Source organism: Protopterus annectens, chromosome 1.part2 (assembly GCF_019279795.1).
Source record: "Protopterus annectens isolate FY-2018-M chromosome 1.part2, PAN1.0, whole genome shotgun sequence".
Classification (NCBI taxonomy): domain Eukaryota; kingdom Metazoa; phylum Chordata; order Ceratodontiformes; family Protopteridae; genus Protopterus; species Protopterus annectens.
The window spans coordinates 939,950,171-939,967,799 of NC_056727.1; the positions used below are offsets into that span (position 1 = coordinate 939,950,171).

General features: G+C 37.4%; 1 protein-coding gene across 3 annotated transcripts in view; it reads left to right on the forward strand.

Annotated features, from left to right (window-relative positions):
• The window catches only part of LOC122792090 (gap junction beta-3 protein-like), a 431,372-nt gene that overhangs the window by 328,210 nt on the left and 85,533 nt on the right, over positions 1-17,629 (forward strand). The window contains exon 3 of one of the 3 annotated variants that reach the window (XR_006363285.1): positions 11,676-12,057. The exons of the other annotated variants lie outside the window; for them this stretch is intronic. The gene's annotated coding sequence lies outside the window, so the exon portion shown is untranslated. Of the gene's footprint in view, positions 1-11,675; positions 12,058-17,629 lie in introns of those variants that run through there. 3 annotated transcript variants of the gene reach the window in all.

Here is a 17,629-nt window from a genome sequence, read left to right on the forward strand (position 1 = left end):
ATCATCTTGCACTCAGTGCAACCAAGACCAAACTCATGTTATTTACCCCTTCTAAAACTACTATCCTAGATAAAATCTCTTTCTCTATCACCAGCCAAAACAATACCCTTCTTGAAATAGTCTCCACTGCAAAACTATTAGGAGTCCTCCTTGATAATCAGCTAAAATTTGATAGCCATCTACTAGTAAATATCAAAACAAAAAACATAAGAAACTGGGCATGCTTTATCCCCAAAACCGTTATATCTCTTCTTCTACCAGGCTCATTCTTGCTACCACCTACCTTATCCATACTCTACTATATGGCACCTCCATCCTTACTAATTTGCAATCTTCTCTCAAGTCAAAACTCTCCTCTTGTTTCTATAAAATTTCAAAATTCACAACAGGCCATAGATCTACTACCCATCATTGCATTTCTTTACATCAACTGAACTGGCTTGAGCTGCTCAACTACCTTACCTATATTCAACTTATCCAAGCACACAAACTTATTTTCAGTCCCTCTCTCTGCCCCTCCCTTGCCTCTACCTTCCAAATGCATCTACCTGGTAGACATCTACGATCCAGCTTCCAAAACTTAACTGAAGTACATAGACCTGCACACTCACCTGGCAAACATCTTCTATCCTTTTCTCTAGCATGTCATTGGAATTCTCTCCCACCTCCCATCCGAACCACCAATAATCTCTCTGCCTTCAAATCCTTGCTACTCACACTTAACCTCACAATGGGAATGCTCTTGTTCCCATCCTACATAGCTTCCCTGACTGTTGATACTCTCTACAAGCCAGCTAATCTGTGAACAACCTCCTACAGTCTTATAACGCCTAGCATTAAAACTTCAGAATCTAGCATTCTATATTGAACTTTAATTTGTCTGAAATTAATTCTTTTTAATGCATTGTATTAATTTGCTCTTGCAAATGCCAAATTTTGTAACTTTGTAACTGTGTATTTTTATAATTGTATATTTGTAATTGTGTAAACTTGTATACTGTAATATCTGTACTTTTTGGAGCTTTTCTCCCCAGGATGCCATTGAAAATGGGCTACTTGTGGCCCAATGGACCATCCTGGCAAACAAACTGCAAATAAATAAATAAATGTCTCAATCAGGTAGCCATCCACATTAAGGATAAATGTTAACTCCTACAAGCGTGTGGTAAACACAGTGGGTGCAGTAAGAACACATGAAAAGAAGCTAAATGAAGTGGAACTTCACAAGCAATTTGATAAATTGTAAACTTTTGGTATGTGCAGGTGGGCATCCTACATGTTTATCACTAATGAAAAAGCCTGCATTAACAAATTAAGTAATATCTGTCATTCAATGATTTGACCATAAAAATAAGGGCTTATGTCTATTTCACAAATCATCTAAATGATTACACAGAGATGCATAGCTGCACATGCTCTCACACACACACACACACACACACACACACACACACACACACACACACACACACACTTGCATGCACACACACACACACACACACACACACACACACACACACACATGCACACACACAAATATATACACACAACTATCTAAAAACACCTAGAAACTTGTTTTCCAGACAATTTTTTACATGATTTTGATATGTCAAAGCATATTATAAAGAGACAAGGATGTAATTCAACAAAATTAAACAGAAATTGAAGTTAGTGCAGACTGCTAAAACTTGACAAAATGGGGGTACAAAGGCTGAAAAATAGGGACAGATTTTAAATATTGCTCTTAAAATCTTAGAAAGTTGCTAGAGTAACAGGGTTTGTGTTAACATGAATTTTCTGAAGGATTTGAAGTCTGAAACTCAAATGCTTATCATTAGTGACTTCAGTCTTCAGATCATCCTACTGATTTGCCAGAAAATCATAAATTTTATTAGGAATAGACCAAAAACATTAGGCAAAAATCTGGACATTTCTGTGAAAATCTGGACAGTTGAGAGGTATGTCTTCACATCTTTCAATACAAATAATGCATAACAGTAAATATGTAAGGGTCCTTATTTTTTATAAATTTTAATTTTTAAGATAGTGTGCATATGCCCTGCATTTACATTTACTAACATGCATAATCTTGCCTACAAGATACTGAAAAGTAATTACAAGCTATTATTGCCAATTATTATAAAGTGTAAGCCAATATTCTATATTTTGGAAATTTTAAAAAATGTGAACGCAGAAGTCCAGGCAGTCACGCATCCTCAGTACTGCAAAAATAAAATAATTACTTCTCCCACAAGATGGCACAATAATGCAAAATATTAAACGGGAGCCAAATGTGACTTTTTTTTTTTTTTTTTTGCAGATAGGAGTAGCAGCTTTCAGAGCCCTGCATTTTTATTTAGTTGGAATAGCAAAAATGTTTCTGATTTAGTTACTACACTAAGCAGTTGTAAGATAATTAGTGTGAAATGTGTTAAGAAAAAAACGTTTATTATAAAAAGCCTTTATAAGCACTAAGAGATAAATGAAATAACTGTGTATAAGAAAAGAAATATTGTCAAATCCAAATTCTTGAAGTAACACTATGCAAAATGAAGAACTGTGTTATGTGAAGCAGTTATTCACATCCTGTGTAGCAACTAAACTTTCTTAGGAAAAAGTTTTAAATTTCATTTTGCACATTCTGCTAGGAATAAGGCTTCTACAGATGAGAATGCAACTTTGATGATTTGTTAATGCAAGCCATTGTAGACAAATGATGTGGGAATTAGATAAATGACAAACCAGGCTATATCCTGGAGCTAGAGCCAAGCCTTTTCAGCCAGCAGCCTGTTGTCAATGGATCTGCACTGCCTCCCTGCTTTACTAAGTATGCTTAACTGTGGCCACAATGCTACATTGAGTGCCACCTGACTAGTTCTACCATCCATCTACTGTTCTAAAACTCTGTATATAGCGTTCGTAATTTTTTACAAGCTCCCCACAGGACTGCTTGAACTTTCAATGTACAATACCCTCTGTTAGCTTCTAGCTTAAAATTACTGCATGTTACATTTATTCATTAAAATGTTATTGCTGTTTATGCAAAACATCTTATTCTTGTGTATGCATCATTCCAGGTTGGACCAGAAATTGGTCATTTGTGATCAGTATCCATCTGTCATATACATGGACCCACAAACACACACACATATATATATATATATATATATATATATATATATATATATATATATATAGCTATACACATATATATATATATATATATATATATATATATATATATATAAAGATTCTATAGAGTCAAACATTTATAATATCAAAAATGCTTATAGCCAGCAAAAGTGATAGAAACTTACTTGATTGTTTGTGCTGGCATTTGTTTGTGAGAGATCTCTGTGCAGTGGGGATTGGGGTGTTTGCCTTTTCCATGCTGTTGTGAAATCTTGGAAATGGTGTATATATATATATATATATATATATATATATATATATATATATATATATATATATATATATATATATATATATATATAAAAGCAGGGGTTGGGGGGCATAGCATACCCCCTGCATGAGAGGTGCAGAGAGTCTAGTCCCCCTTGCAAAACAAAATTGAGTTTTGTGGGGGTGTTCATGATTTTGAGTTCCCATAATTTTGAAAATATTAAAAAATGCATACACAGAAGTCCAAGTAGCCAAGATGAGGCATCCTTAGTGATTGAAGTACATATATATGTGTATATATATATATATATATATATATATATATATATATATATATATATACACACACACACACACACACACATACATATATATATATATATATATATATATATATATATATATATATATATATATATATGTGTATAGGTGTACTGGCTATAATTAAAACATCCAAATGTTGAGACAATATTACACATGCACAGAGCAATAACGTTATGTGTGCAAAACTACAAATATAAAAAAAAAAAAAAAAAAAAAAGATAAAAATAGTTTTTTGCAGGTGGGGCAAGCCTCCTTGCATCCCCTGCTAATTATAAATACTAACTCAAAGACTGTACAATACTGGGGAAAGGACATATTCTAAAACCCTGAGAACTGTACAGTCTCACATACCTGTCAACCATCTGCTCAGTCAACCAAATTTTGTTGACTAAACTAATCTTGACCAATGATGGTGTTGATTAAATATACCACATATATATGTGTATGTATATATGACGAAATGACTTACAGTTTCAGAGCAGTCCTTGGTTGATTGTGATTGCTTCTTAAACACAAACTTGTCTTTGCTTTGGCTCATTAGCAGCAGTACAAAGAACTGCCTGCTCACACCCTTGTTCTCCCCTCCCCCTTCCCTGTTTATTACCTTAAGACAATCCCAAAGTTAATAAATATTACCAGTGGCAGGCACCATTTTTACAACTACAACCACCCTTGTCACTATCATATGTTCATTTATCAGTTAATTCTGTTACCTGATTGTTTCCAGCTGCCTCATAAGAGCAACTAACAGGGTCTCTACCCGCTTCGCTCCCCACCCTGCCCCCTATTTCCTCCCGCCCCCAGTGGTCCCACTTTTATTACTCTCACAAACCCTTCCCATCTTTCCAGTAGCCAACCACAGCACTAACCCAACACTACCTCCTCCATCTTCCCACTACTATCACACCTCCTCAACTAACATGTACAAGCATACCTTATTTATTCTCACAGCATGCACTCTCCTTGCATATCTTACATCCTACCAAAGCTGCATCATTCCCCATTCAACCACTACCACTGTACTACTACTCACACCACCACTCATGTCTCACCCACACTCAGCTCCCCTCCCACCAGCTAAAGAACCACCCCTATGCACCCCCCACATATTCTACCAACTAAAATTACTCAAGCATAAAGCATCCCTACAACTTTACACAGTAACCCTCCCACCATACCTATTACCCAAAGAGCACAATCATAAAGTTTCCCTTATAAACAAACACATTCAAAAACTGAGAAAACTAATAACCTCATGCATATCTAAACTATCCCTAAGTGGAGATATCCACCCCAACCCTGGCCCTATCATCTCCAACCCCAATCCTCATAATCCGACTAGAAACCACAACTTCTCCCATATTACAGCCAATAGAAAGCCAAGTTACTTCCTTCTACCAAACCTAAATATTAGAAGTATATCCAACAAAGTCCATGAACTCCATGCCACCATAGACTTGTACTCCCCAGATATAGTCATCCTGACAGAAACCTGGCTAAAACCTCACATTACCAGTGAGCAAATACTCCCCACAGGTTATGGCATACTAAGAGCAGACCGGCTAAACAAGAAAGGAGGTGGTGTAACTATAATATTTAAACAGCATCTAAACATCCAGATCTTAAAATCATCAGCTCCACAAATAGGCAATGAAGAAATAATATATACCAACCTCAAAATAAACCAAAACAAAACCATCAACATAACTGGATGCTACTTCCAACCTGGCAAAAACATCCCTCCACTAGAAAACCTCCCCAGCTGGTCTACCCACCATCTCCCCCAAGAAACTATCATTTTAGGTGATTTCAATATTGACTGGCAATCCTGTTCTGGCAACCATCCAACCCATCATGTAAACCTTCATGGCTTCACCCAACTAGTCCAGTCACCAACCAGGATAAATAAAAACTCCAGCAAGCACACTACCCTGGACTGGATACTAGTCAGTAAGAGACCCAGTCATATATAACAGGCTGCTTATCAGATAGCCTCAGTGATCACTCCCCAACATTCCTACTCAAAAAATATCTATACCAAGCTAAACCTGTCATCTACCGTCAAATATGTAAAAACGTAAAAAACTAAACTTTAACCCACTCACATTCATCTCATCCCTCAAAAAATGTAACTGGCATCCTCTAAAGTACCTCAGCCTTGATGACGCAGTTGAATTTTTTAATACTACCTTCCTGAGCATCCTCAATTACACTGCCCCCATAAGACTTTCCAGAATCAAAGCACAACCCTCCCCATGGCTACAGAAAACCACTAAGTCAGAAATGAAAAACAGGGATAAAGCCTGGGAGCACTGGCGCAAAACCAAAACCCCCTCAACTAGACAGAAATTCCTAGAACTACGCAATAGAGTCAAAAAGCTAATAAAACAGGACAAATTCCAATACTACCAGTCTGCCCTACCACCAAACCCACCAAACATACTCAAAACCACTCTCACTTTAACATCACAGCAAAAGACAACACCACTATGTACCCAACTGAACACACCAAATTGCTAAGAGTGGAAATAGACAATAAACTAAAATTTGACATTCACATATCCTTGACCATAAAAAAAGTCCACAATAAACTAGGAGCGCTATACAGAAATAAGCAACTTCTCACCAAAGCAGCAAAGATTTCAATAGCAAATTCCCACCTTATCTCCACCCTACTTTATGCCTGTCCAATATATACCAACCTAAGGCAATGCGATTTAAACAAGCTAGAGACCTGCTACAACAAAATCGTCAAATTCGCCACAGGGGCATCCTACCATAGTCACCACTGTCTCTCACTTGCTGAACTGGGCTGGCTTGAACTCCCTCACCTCCTTCAATGGTATCAACTCTCACTTGCCCACAAACTAGTAAATCATCCACTAAATGTCCCATCCCTCCAGAATCTACTCCAACCCTATCGCACCACCAGACCACTAAGATCCAGCAATAAAAATCACTTGCAGATCACTAAAGCCAATAACTCTGCTGGTGAAGCACTATTCTCTTGCACCATAGCCAAATTATGGAACTCCCTCCCACCCACAATTACCTCCATACCATCATGCACCCACTTCAAAACTTTACTAAAAGTGCACCTAAAAACATGCTGGCTATGCCCTTGCAACTCCCACTCTAATATCACCCACCCCATCCAACCACTACCTTTCTTTCCACTCCACTAACTATCTTGATTATAGCAAGCTCAGATGCTCATAAGCCAGTACTTATTATACAGCAGGAACTTCTTCTTGTAACATTTGTTAATGTCTGTTATGTACTTCACAGATAAAGATTCTAGTTGTCTACTGATGTACTATGTTCTTCATCTGTAAATATGTTGTAAGTAATTGCTATGTAAATTGTTAATCGCTATGTAATCCAATGTAACTACTGTCTGTTTATTTTAACTGTGGAGCTTTTCTCCCCGGGCCTCTGCTGAAAATGGACCTACATCCAGTCGGACACTCCTGGTCAACAAATATAAATAAATAAATAAGATAAGATAAGATAATGTATATATATATATATATATATATATATATATATATATATATATATATATATTTGCTAATCATTTTGTTAAGCCACATCTCATTGGCTCAGAAAGGGATAAAAACAGCCAGTGAAACACAAAGCCATGATCACATTTCCTCAACAGAACATATACGAAAAATAGGACCCCCCCCCTTTTTGCAGGATCCTATGGAAGATCTTGAAAAGAAGGTTTTGGGGGGCACACAGGAGACATACTATACAACAGCTCATTGACTTTGAAACAAACAACCCCAATGTCTTAATTCATACATTCAGGCCAATACAACAGACTCCACCATCTGTACACATGACACTCGGCTTATAAAAGACCTGATGTCCCAAATAAGTTTCAAAGCAAAAAGGTCCCACAACAAGTGCATATAGGAACAAACCAGAAAAAACATGACAAAACAGAGTACCATCTGGGAAAAAAACAATTAAATGCAACCCTCCCTTGAATGAAGGTATTATGGGAAATATTCAATTATCCTTTAGTGCATACAAGTGTTCCATTTCACTGATTTTGAAAGCACAAGAATCCATAAGTCATTATTAATTCTTTCAGAGAAATCCATTTGAATGCACATTAATAAAGGATCTTTTTGTACTTCACAATAATGTTTGCTGAACAGAAGTACCATTTGAAGTACTACATGACAAGGATCATTTGCATGAACTTACAGAAAGTAATTTTTGTGCGATTAAAAAAACTCATGAGATTGTAGGGTTCCTATCATATGATCGAAGTCTTACAACTTCGAATCATTAGAGGATGAACTTTAATGTCCAAAGTCTCAGAACTTCAAACACACATAAAAAAAAAAAAGTAAAAACAGTAACAAAAAAAAAAAAAAAAACACGTTCTATGCAGGTGCACCCCCCACACCCCCCGCTACTTAAATATACCAACTCTGAGATCACACTACAGTGCAGTAAAGGGAAATCTTCCCTTTAATTGCTCTATGGTGATCTCCGTTATATGCTTCGAGGTTTTACAACTTCGATCATTAAAGTTCATTCTTTAATGATTCGAAGTTGTAAGACTTCAGTCAAAAGATAGGAGTAGTGACTAGAAATGTAAGTGAAAAGGGTGATGTGTAGTTTAGGAAAATAAACTGAAACCAAGCGAATACTAGTATGTAGCTATGTACCACCAGCAAAACTAGTGTGCAGAACAAATGCAAAAGAACAACATAATATGAATAACACAAGAAATGCATCTTACAGAGTCCTGGACAATGAACACTGGCCATGACAGGATATATAACAACAATATGACACAGACATAGTAGGCAACTAACCACAGACAAACCCCTGATCTGCTTGTATAAAGACGTCACAAAGACAACTGTGCTACATAAAGTTGAATGAACAAAATATAAAGTTGAATGAATAAAATATAAAATATAAATGGCCACCCAAAACACACTTCTAACAAGTAATGAAGCACATAGCTGTAAAAAAACATAAATCATACATATGCATGCATATATAGGCACACAAAAAACATATTTATGCATACTCACACAAGCTTGAATCTCATACACACAAACTCACACCGAAAAACTTAATGGATTCTGATGCTAGTGGTATATAACATTCTTCTTTTGCACAGCCCAAAAGGGCTATATAACATAGCCAGGTTGCAAGAGCACTGCAGACTTGATTACAAGATGTTATTTGAGCTGGTGCACAGGAATCTGTAATAAAATGCATACAGCTGCTTGTGTTTTTGAATTACATGTTTCATCCTTGCAAAACTGTCCTTGCAAAATGGAATACATTGACCTTTTTAGAATTCCCACAGAAGCCTGCACACACACACACACACACACACACACACACACACACACACACACACACACACACACAAGCACGCACACATGCGCGCACACGCGCATACACACACACACACACACACACACACACACACAAGCACGCACACATGCGCGCACACACACACACACACACACACACACACACACACACACACACATATACACAGCCACACACACATATACACACGCAAACACACATGCATGCACATGCACACACACAAACACAGACACACACACACACTCAACAAAGGCATCCATATGTATAGATAGACAGATACGGAAGCATAAAGACTGATCAACAGCACAAATTATTGCTCTCTAAATGATCACTGTTAAAATGTTGACTTCAAAAGACATAGATCACAAAGAATTGAAAAATTAATAAAACAAACCTGTTCCATCCCCGTCTGAAGATGACTCCTTGATGAAAATGCATGCACCCACCATACATATATATCAAAGTGCATGTCTGCATTTCTGTCTGTCTGTATGTGTGCCATAGAGCAGTGAAGCACTCTCTTCCTTCTCGTGTGACCCATCCATGGAAACCTCCAGCATGTGATGGTGATCTGGCAGCCACAGACGTTGCCATACTATGCAGGCTTATTGCTTTGTATAGTCATTTTGTGATACTTACAGTACTAGTAGCAGCAGTGTGAGTACAGCACTGTGGCCTGTTCATTAAATATAGAAATAATGTGAACCACGTTGTGCCAGTGACTATGGTTTGTAGGAATGACAGCTGCCTGTCTATGTCACCCTTCCCTGTGCTGTACCATGCTGTACCCCTGTATGTGCCATATATGCATTGAATGCACAGTTCACATATGCTGCATGCACATTATAGGGAATGTGCTGCTATTGCTATAACAACATTGGTTCTGCATCATTGTTGGTTGCACAGCCTGCTGTGTTATGTGACCTGCCTTGTGAATGCTTCTACTCCATACAAAAGTCAGATATTTTATTCTTCTGATGTTGAGTCTGTTACTAAGATGGGCAGAGTACTGCCCTTACATCAGTAAATTATTTTCTGAGATGCACAAAGAGAGAGAGAGAGAGAGTGCTGAAAGCTGATCCATTCTGATTGTGAATCACATTTCATCTATTAGTGCTGACTGGACAGCCTCATTCCTGCTTCTGGTATATTGTACAATGAATCCTGCTCATTACTACTTTAGAACATTTTTATTAATATTTTTGCTGTTTCTTTATAATGATTTATTACTGTGGTAGACAATGCACATTTAGCTTATTATCTCAGTTACTAATTGCACTTTTTGATCACTGATGTAGCATTTCTGTACTGTTATTGTATCTAAGGCTACAGCTCTACAGATACTGCACTAGACAACACTGGATTACATATTTGATATACATTTATTACACGGTTGAATGCTCTACGCTTACTGCATTGAAACTATTTGCTTTAAAGTTACTGTCCTTGGGAACTATTCTATTAGATTAACTGTATCTATTGCTGCAGAGTTATTCCACCCCGATCTATTGAGTTAGGCTATTTGTTGTTCAATGCTGTTATAGTTAGGTAAAAACCATATTAACTTGCTGGGTAAAACTGTCTGATTTAATTTTTACTGCTTACGTTTTTGTTTCTGTCACTTTTACATTTGTTTTTTTGTTTGTTTGTTTGTTTGTTTGTTTTTCTGCACTCATGGCATCCCCTTTAATTTCTATGGAACAAGTCATGTCAGCCTTCTCAGAAGCTAAGAGCACCTCATCCATGAACCAGGTAACATTAACAGGTTGCCTGATTATCAGTGCCAAACAGCTGAATCCCTGCTTAACCTCTTTAATCTAGGCCTCTCCACTGGTTACATTTCTGAAGTCTGAGAAACAGCTATTGTAATGTTGTTGCACAAGGGTGTCCCAACTACACACCCTGCTAACTATAGACCCATTAGTCTCACTGCCCTCATATGTAAAGCTATGGTACGTATTATCTCAGACCTTAGTATTCTGGGCATCCAAAATCCATTAACTCAGACCCTTCTTGATTTGGCTTTGTCAAAGGAAGATTCTGCCTCTTTAACCTCATAAATTTCTTTTGAAAGTCACCATATCAGTGGATAGTGGTTATGGAATACATATAGCATATGTGGACTTAATCAAAGGCCTTTGGCACTATTCCTCATACAGGCATTATTGACAAACTTGTAAATCAAAATTTAAATACCTGTATTGTGTGGTGGATAGCTAACTGGCTATCTGCAGAACCCTTGAGGTTAAAGTCTCAGGTGCCAATTCTGAAAAAACAGTTACCAGTTTTGTACCACAGGGCTCACTGTTGGGCCCCCTCTTATTTGGTATCCATTTCTCAGACTCATTGAATATAATGGCCTTTTGACAAGCATTTATCTAAAAATATAACTCAACATGAGAAATCTATCTCAAAGGTTCCTAATAAAAAGATCAGTAGTCTCAAAAATCTTAGTTATCAGGGGAAGCTGGCAACTCTCTCTCTATTGTTTGTTATAAAATTATTTGTGGAAATCTTTGTCTGTCCTTTTGAGCTATGAAAGATCCAACCTTCTTAGTCTTTTTCTTTCTTCACAGAACAAATGGATCCTCAAATACAAGGCTGAATGAACTAAATCTTCATCAACAAATCAATAAGACATGCTGGTGTGATGAATTCATATCCTAACATATCCTCACCTATGGAACAAACTTCCACTACATGTCCAGCAGAGCAGCACCCTTGCTACCTTTATGGTAAACCTAGATAATTGGATAGATAGCCTGAAAATCTCTCTGGTCTATCTTATTGCCTAGTTGAGGCTGGAGGGAGCAACCACACACAGCAAACCCTTCTGAGTGGCAGGCTAAGTAGATCTTTTTCCCAGACCTGAGAAGTTGTACTTCCTCAGTTTTCTTTGGTCTGTGTGTGAATCGCATATATTTAGAGCAGAAAAAATAAAGAAGTGCCATAGTGGTCCAGTGATACAAATACAAAGACATTGGAACAAAGACACAGAATCATAGGTAAGTTACAATACATGTTAGCAAGCATTGCTAGACAATGCACTAGCACATTCTGCATATTCAGTCATTGATGTTTCACTCTTAGTATAGTGCACACAAGTACTACTGCAAATGAAGAGGAGCAGCCTAGATTCAAACCTATAACTGTCACCTATATTCATACAACAAACCACAACTCTACTTGTCAAGCTAAGTGATCTTTGCTATGAGGTCACAGGTAAATATCAACCAGTCTGCATACTATTACACTAGCCAACAATGAGACAGTGACCAAAGGAGAGAATCATACCCTGTACCTTGTGCTTGTGTGATAAACACTTTAACCATTTAGCCAACCACAAACAACCAAAATATGATGTGACACCTTTTATTGAACCAACATAGGTTCTACAATTAATTGAACTTTCAGGCTTTCAAAAGCCCTTCATTACGAGTTATTAAGTTACTGATGTTGCATACACTGCTTACGTATCCACTTCTGTTTAAAAAGAAGTACATCATTCATTCATTTTCAACTGGCTCAAAAAGATACTTGAAAAAAATATGTGAAAAAAATATGCAGCTCAGGTGTTTAGTATGACTTTACACCTCACAGACATATACAATGTGCATGCATGTGTATGTGTATATGTTTCAAGGTGATCACAGGTTTCAGGGTCAAAGTGTCTCTCTCACACACACACACACACACACACACACACACACACACACACACACACACACACACACACAGGAACATAGGAACATACTAGTGATCACAGGAACCATAAGATGGTAGCTATGATCACCTTTAAGTAGACAAACTTAAAGGTCTTTAAAACCCGTTGCAAGCACTTAGTAGTGTTCACCTCCCAAACTGAGCAGTTCAGTACACAATAACCCTGGTGAAAACTTGTGTCACCCACCTACCCACTCATCAAGATTAGCCTTAAAGGTAACCAATGTAGTGCTTTCATTGACTTGTAGTAGAAACTTACTTCCTAGGCAAGGCACAGGTCACCTCACAGCAAAGTAAGCAAATAAAAACAGCTATATTCTAACCTATCAGAATTTTAATTTTCTTGGTTAGAAATGTTTGGGGCCTTTCCAGTTGAGTGATATGTTTGGATTTGTACATACCAAAGAAGGCATTGCATTTAATGATTTGTGTGATAAGAGAAGAGTACAGTGGTAGAAAGATTTATTTGTATTTGAAGATATTCCCTTGGAAAGTAGCTGGACCAGTTAGAAGGATTTCTTAACTGTGGTGGAATCATGATGATGCAATGAGACAAAGCTATCTGCATAATTACTTAGATCGCTTGTAACCGTATCTGTTTGTATTTTAGCATATGAGATGAGAACAACCTTACTACCAAATGCTACTATGCTGCAGTTTTTTCATTTAGTTTGAGATTGTTCTGATATACTATGTATGTGCTTATTCCAGTCCTTGCTGGAGTTGTTTTATACTAATGGATGAGATGATAGCAGTGTCCAGTTTGCCGTCATTGGCAAACTTGGCCAACCACACCTCTGGGATATTGGCTTGGATGTTTATAAAAAATACCAAACAGGAAAAGAGCCAGAGCTTATCCCTGTGGCACTCCACTAGTTACAAATTTATATTCAGAGAGGGGAACCAGAAGCTTTCAAAACTTGGAATTGGTTGGATAGCCAATTTGAAATCCAGCAGATCATGTAAGGGTTAACATTAAGCCTGCCTATATTTTCAATAATACCAGCATGGGGGATAGTGTTAAAAGCCTGGTCAAGTTCTGCATAGATTCACAGATTACTACTAGGCTAACTGCCCTTGTAGGCCATTTTAACCTAGTCAATTTCCCTTTCAAAGGTGAGAATCAGACCCAGTATATTGTGTCTATAAGGTAAACACCTTAACATTATAACAAGTCCCCAGCCCCTCAGTAGTCTACACAGAATGATTAACATTTACAGCCCCTGTAATCTTTTCAAAGAAGCTTAGTAGGTTCAGGAATCAGGATCTCCCTTCATAAAACCACACTGATTGGGATCTAAATCAGCTAAGTTGTCTATGTCTACATAAATGACTTCTGCTATAATCCATTCCATGGATTTGCATATAAGATTTGTGGGGCTGATGGTTCTGTAATTTCCTGGGTCTGAAGGAGCCACCTTTTTAAACAAGAAACGTCTTTATTGAATTATCACTTATGACATTGGCAAGCATGCATTTATATAAATAAAACATACTGACATATTTTCAGTTGAAAACATTATACACCACTTATAAATTACTATATATTCATTGTCATTTGAGCATTACATAGCTCATTCAGTTCCTGCTTCCCGTAAACCTCATTCCCCCTCCAAAACATTATTCTGCATGTATTGTTCCCACAAGTTCCATTTTTTCTATGCAATTTGCTCTTACCTTTTTCTAAATATTTCACTTCCAGTTCTTTTATCTTTGTTGCTATATTCATTACTTCTAGTATGGTTGGTTTAGACTTTGATTTCCAACTTCTAGTAATTGTTTTTGCCAGCTACCAGAATTAAAGTCAACAAGGCCTTACCATGTCTAGGCAATTCCAATTCTGTATCACAGCTCACAAAAATCATTTGCTTAGTTACACCTATTTGCTCACTCAGTATTTCCAACAGAGTAGTTTGCAGAATATTTTTAAAGTCTGCCAGCTGAATATACTCTCAAAAATATGTTCCCAATTACCTCTTTCTTCCCCTTCACACCTCCAACATTTGCAATCTACTTGAGGAAAAATTCTTTGGAGACTGCTTGGGGTATAAAAATACCTATGTAAACACTTCCAAGCAAAAAAAACTAAATCTTCTAGACTTTGTGGCATGTTTGCAAGGCATCCATATATCCTCCCATTGTTTCTTTGTAAATTGCTTATCCAGTCTCTCTTTCCAATCCTTTCTAATCTCCTTTAACTAATTCCTATAGTTATTATGCAATGTTTTAGATACCCTACTAATTATCCCTTTTAACAGGTGCGTCTGTTCTAGATTCTACTAAATCTTTTACCAGTGCTGGTCTTTCACTTAATATCTCCCTGTTCATTTCTCTTTGCCTATACTCTGATATCAATAACCTTGTAGATATGTTGAGGTTGAACAGTTTCAGTAGAGGCTCACATCAGACAGTGCATTCCTGGCACTGATGAGAATGCAGTCTGGTATGTTGTTCAGTCTCATGGAAGTATTACTTTTAGGCTTTGATAGGGTTTCAAAGACTTGTTTCAAGGTGATCACAGGTGAAACTAAATTCTCAGGGACAGTGGGGAGAACAATGTGGGTAGGGGAGGTTAGCTCTCATTCTGTCTGCTAATATATTAGCTATATCTTATGAGTCAGAATTGGAGATATTTTCATGTGTAAGCTCAGTGCAATGTTGAACCTAATCCCTTCATTTTCTGACATAAGTAAAGAAAGATTTGTAGTTTCTGTTGAAATCTGTAGCAACCTTAAGTTCATAACCTGCTTCACATATTTAATAGTGTTTCAGGTTTCTTACTGGTATGTTTCAGTGTAGTCATAAGGTTAGGAAATGGGGATTCCTTGCAACTTTCCACTGTTTTCCTTCTTTTGTTGAACAGTTTAATATAGAAGTTCCACCAGAGAGGTTTATTCCTACATTTACAGTAATATTTAGGGAGGATGAGTACTGCCTTTTCTATGCACCTGCTCAGGTGCTGGTAAACATCAAAAGTAAATGCAGCAACCCTCTAACTTTGGGCCCATTTACAAGGGATTATTGGAAAATTTACCCACGTTATCTACAAACTAAAGTAGGTTTGCCTTGGAGAAGTCCCTAAATGTTTGGATAACTGAAGATCCTTAGTAAGAAGGTACTTGGTTTGAGAGTTAATGCCTCAATGGTCTTGAGGTATTTTATGTGATCTTTGGGTGACACTGATGGGGATCTTTAGCTAGCAACAAAGTAATAATTGTATTTGTTAGTGGTTATTTGGATCTCCACAAACTCCAAATTAGGGTTGGGTGTAATCCGAGGTGAAGTAATGGTGTTTCTAACACATACAGATACTCCCTCACAAATTCCTGAGGGTATGAAGGCACAATAGATACTAAATCCTGGTTTAAGGGAGTGCTATCAGTGCAATGACACCATGTCTCAGTAGCTATACTAATATGAGTTTGTTTGAGTTATTGGTGGGCCTCAAGTTCAGGCATCTTTCTATTTAGAGTTGTAGAACTGAGTAGTGTCCCCTTGAGCTTGTCTAAATTTGAATTTATATTTTCTATGTAGGAATATCCAGTAGGGGGACTCTACCTTAAAAGGGCAGTATGGGGGCAGCAAATGCTTTAGACAGTATGCAGTAGCCCTGGAATGACAGGTGCAAGCCATTCTTGGCAAAACAGGAAGTCTTATCGACCATATTATCCCACACTGATGTATACTGGAGCCCCATAGAATGATGCCAACTACTTGCCAATTGTTAAAGCCAATTATTTTGTCTTTGTATAGAGCCATCATTCTTGTTTCAAGACACTACCCAGGACCAGTGTTTTTCCTGCCTCTAACACATGCATAGAAAGTCTATCATATCTCTATGCATGACCCTCTGGGTGGTGTGCCTCAGGTTGTTCATTCCCACATGGGCCACCATTAGGTCATAATGATATTTGTCTAACTTAAATGGACCTTAGGGCCCTTGTAACAACACAGATCTATTGCACCAGACAATCAGCTTATAGTCACCCTGTTCTTGTCCAGTCTAGTGAGTGTGGAGTTTGTATGCCTGACTACAGAACCACCTATGACTAAATCATTTCCCTGTGCAAAAGCAGATGTAGTGGCTATAATGCACTTAGGCCAGCTTTCTTGTCAAATCTTGGGGGAGTTTTGTGTATTTACTGTATGCATGACTGCAGAAAGAGTAGTTGCTGTCTTGTGTGCTGTAGGCTGAAATATTTTATAGTTAGTTCTAGGAGGCTTTGGCAAATTTTTCCTTACAGCTTCAGCATATGTTATAGGTCTAATATTGTGCAGAGATTTGTTGCTGTGGAGGTATGATGCTTACTGATAGTGGGTTGATACAAGTGGATTTCCTCCATGTTTCTTAAATATTTATGTCTCTTGCAGATTGTACTATTAACTGGTAGAAGAAGTGAACAGTCGGTAAGCATGGGGCAGTTGCTACATGGTCTTAGAACACCCAACACTATTAGGTTGGCCACAGGTGGGGTGAAAGCAGACTGCTGTGCCAAGTGATCAGAGGGTAGAAAACTGTGGCCTCTGTTATACTCAGGAGCTGGGGGAAACTAGTATAGTAGACCTTGATGATTTTTGTAATGAAGTATTTAGGGAGTTATCTGATATAAAACCAAAACATGATTGTTCCACACAACGGAGCTAAATAAAAATGATAATCCTTTTAGTAAATGAGATAAGCACTTTCACAGATAAAAATACACTTCTTCAGACCATGTAAAATAACTTCATGCACACCTACTTAAATAAATAATTCAAAAACATGTGAATAATCATTTAACTTATGCCAATTACCTTAAATATATAG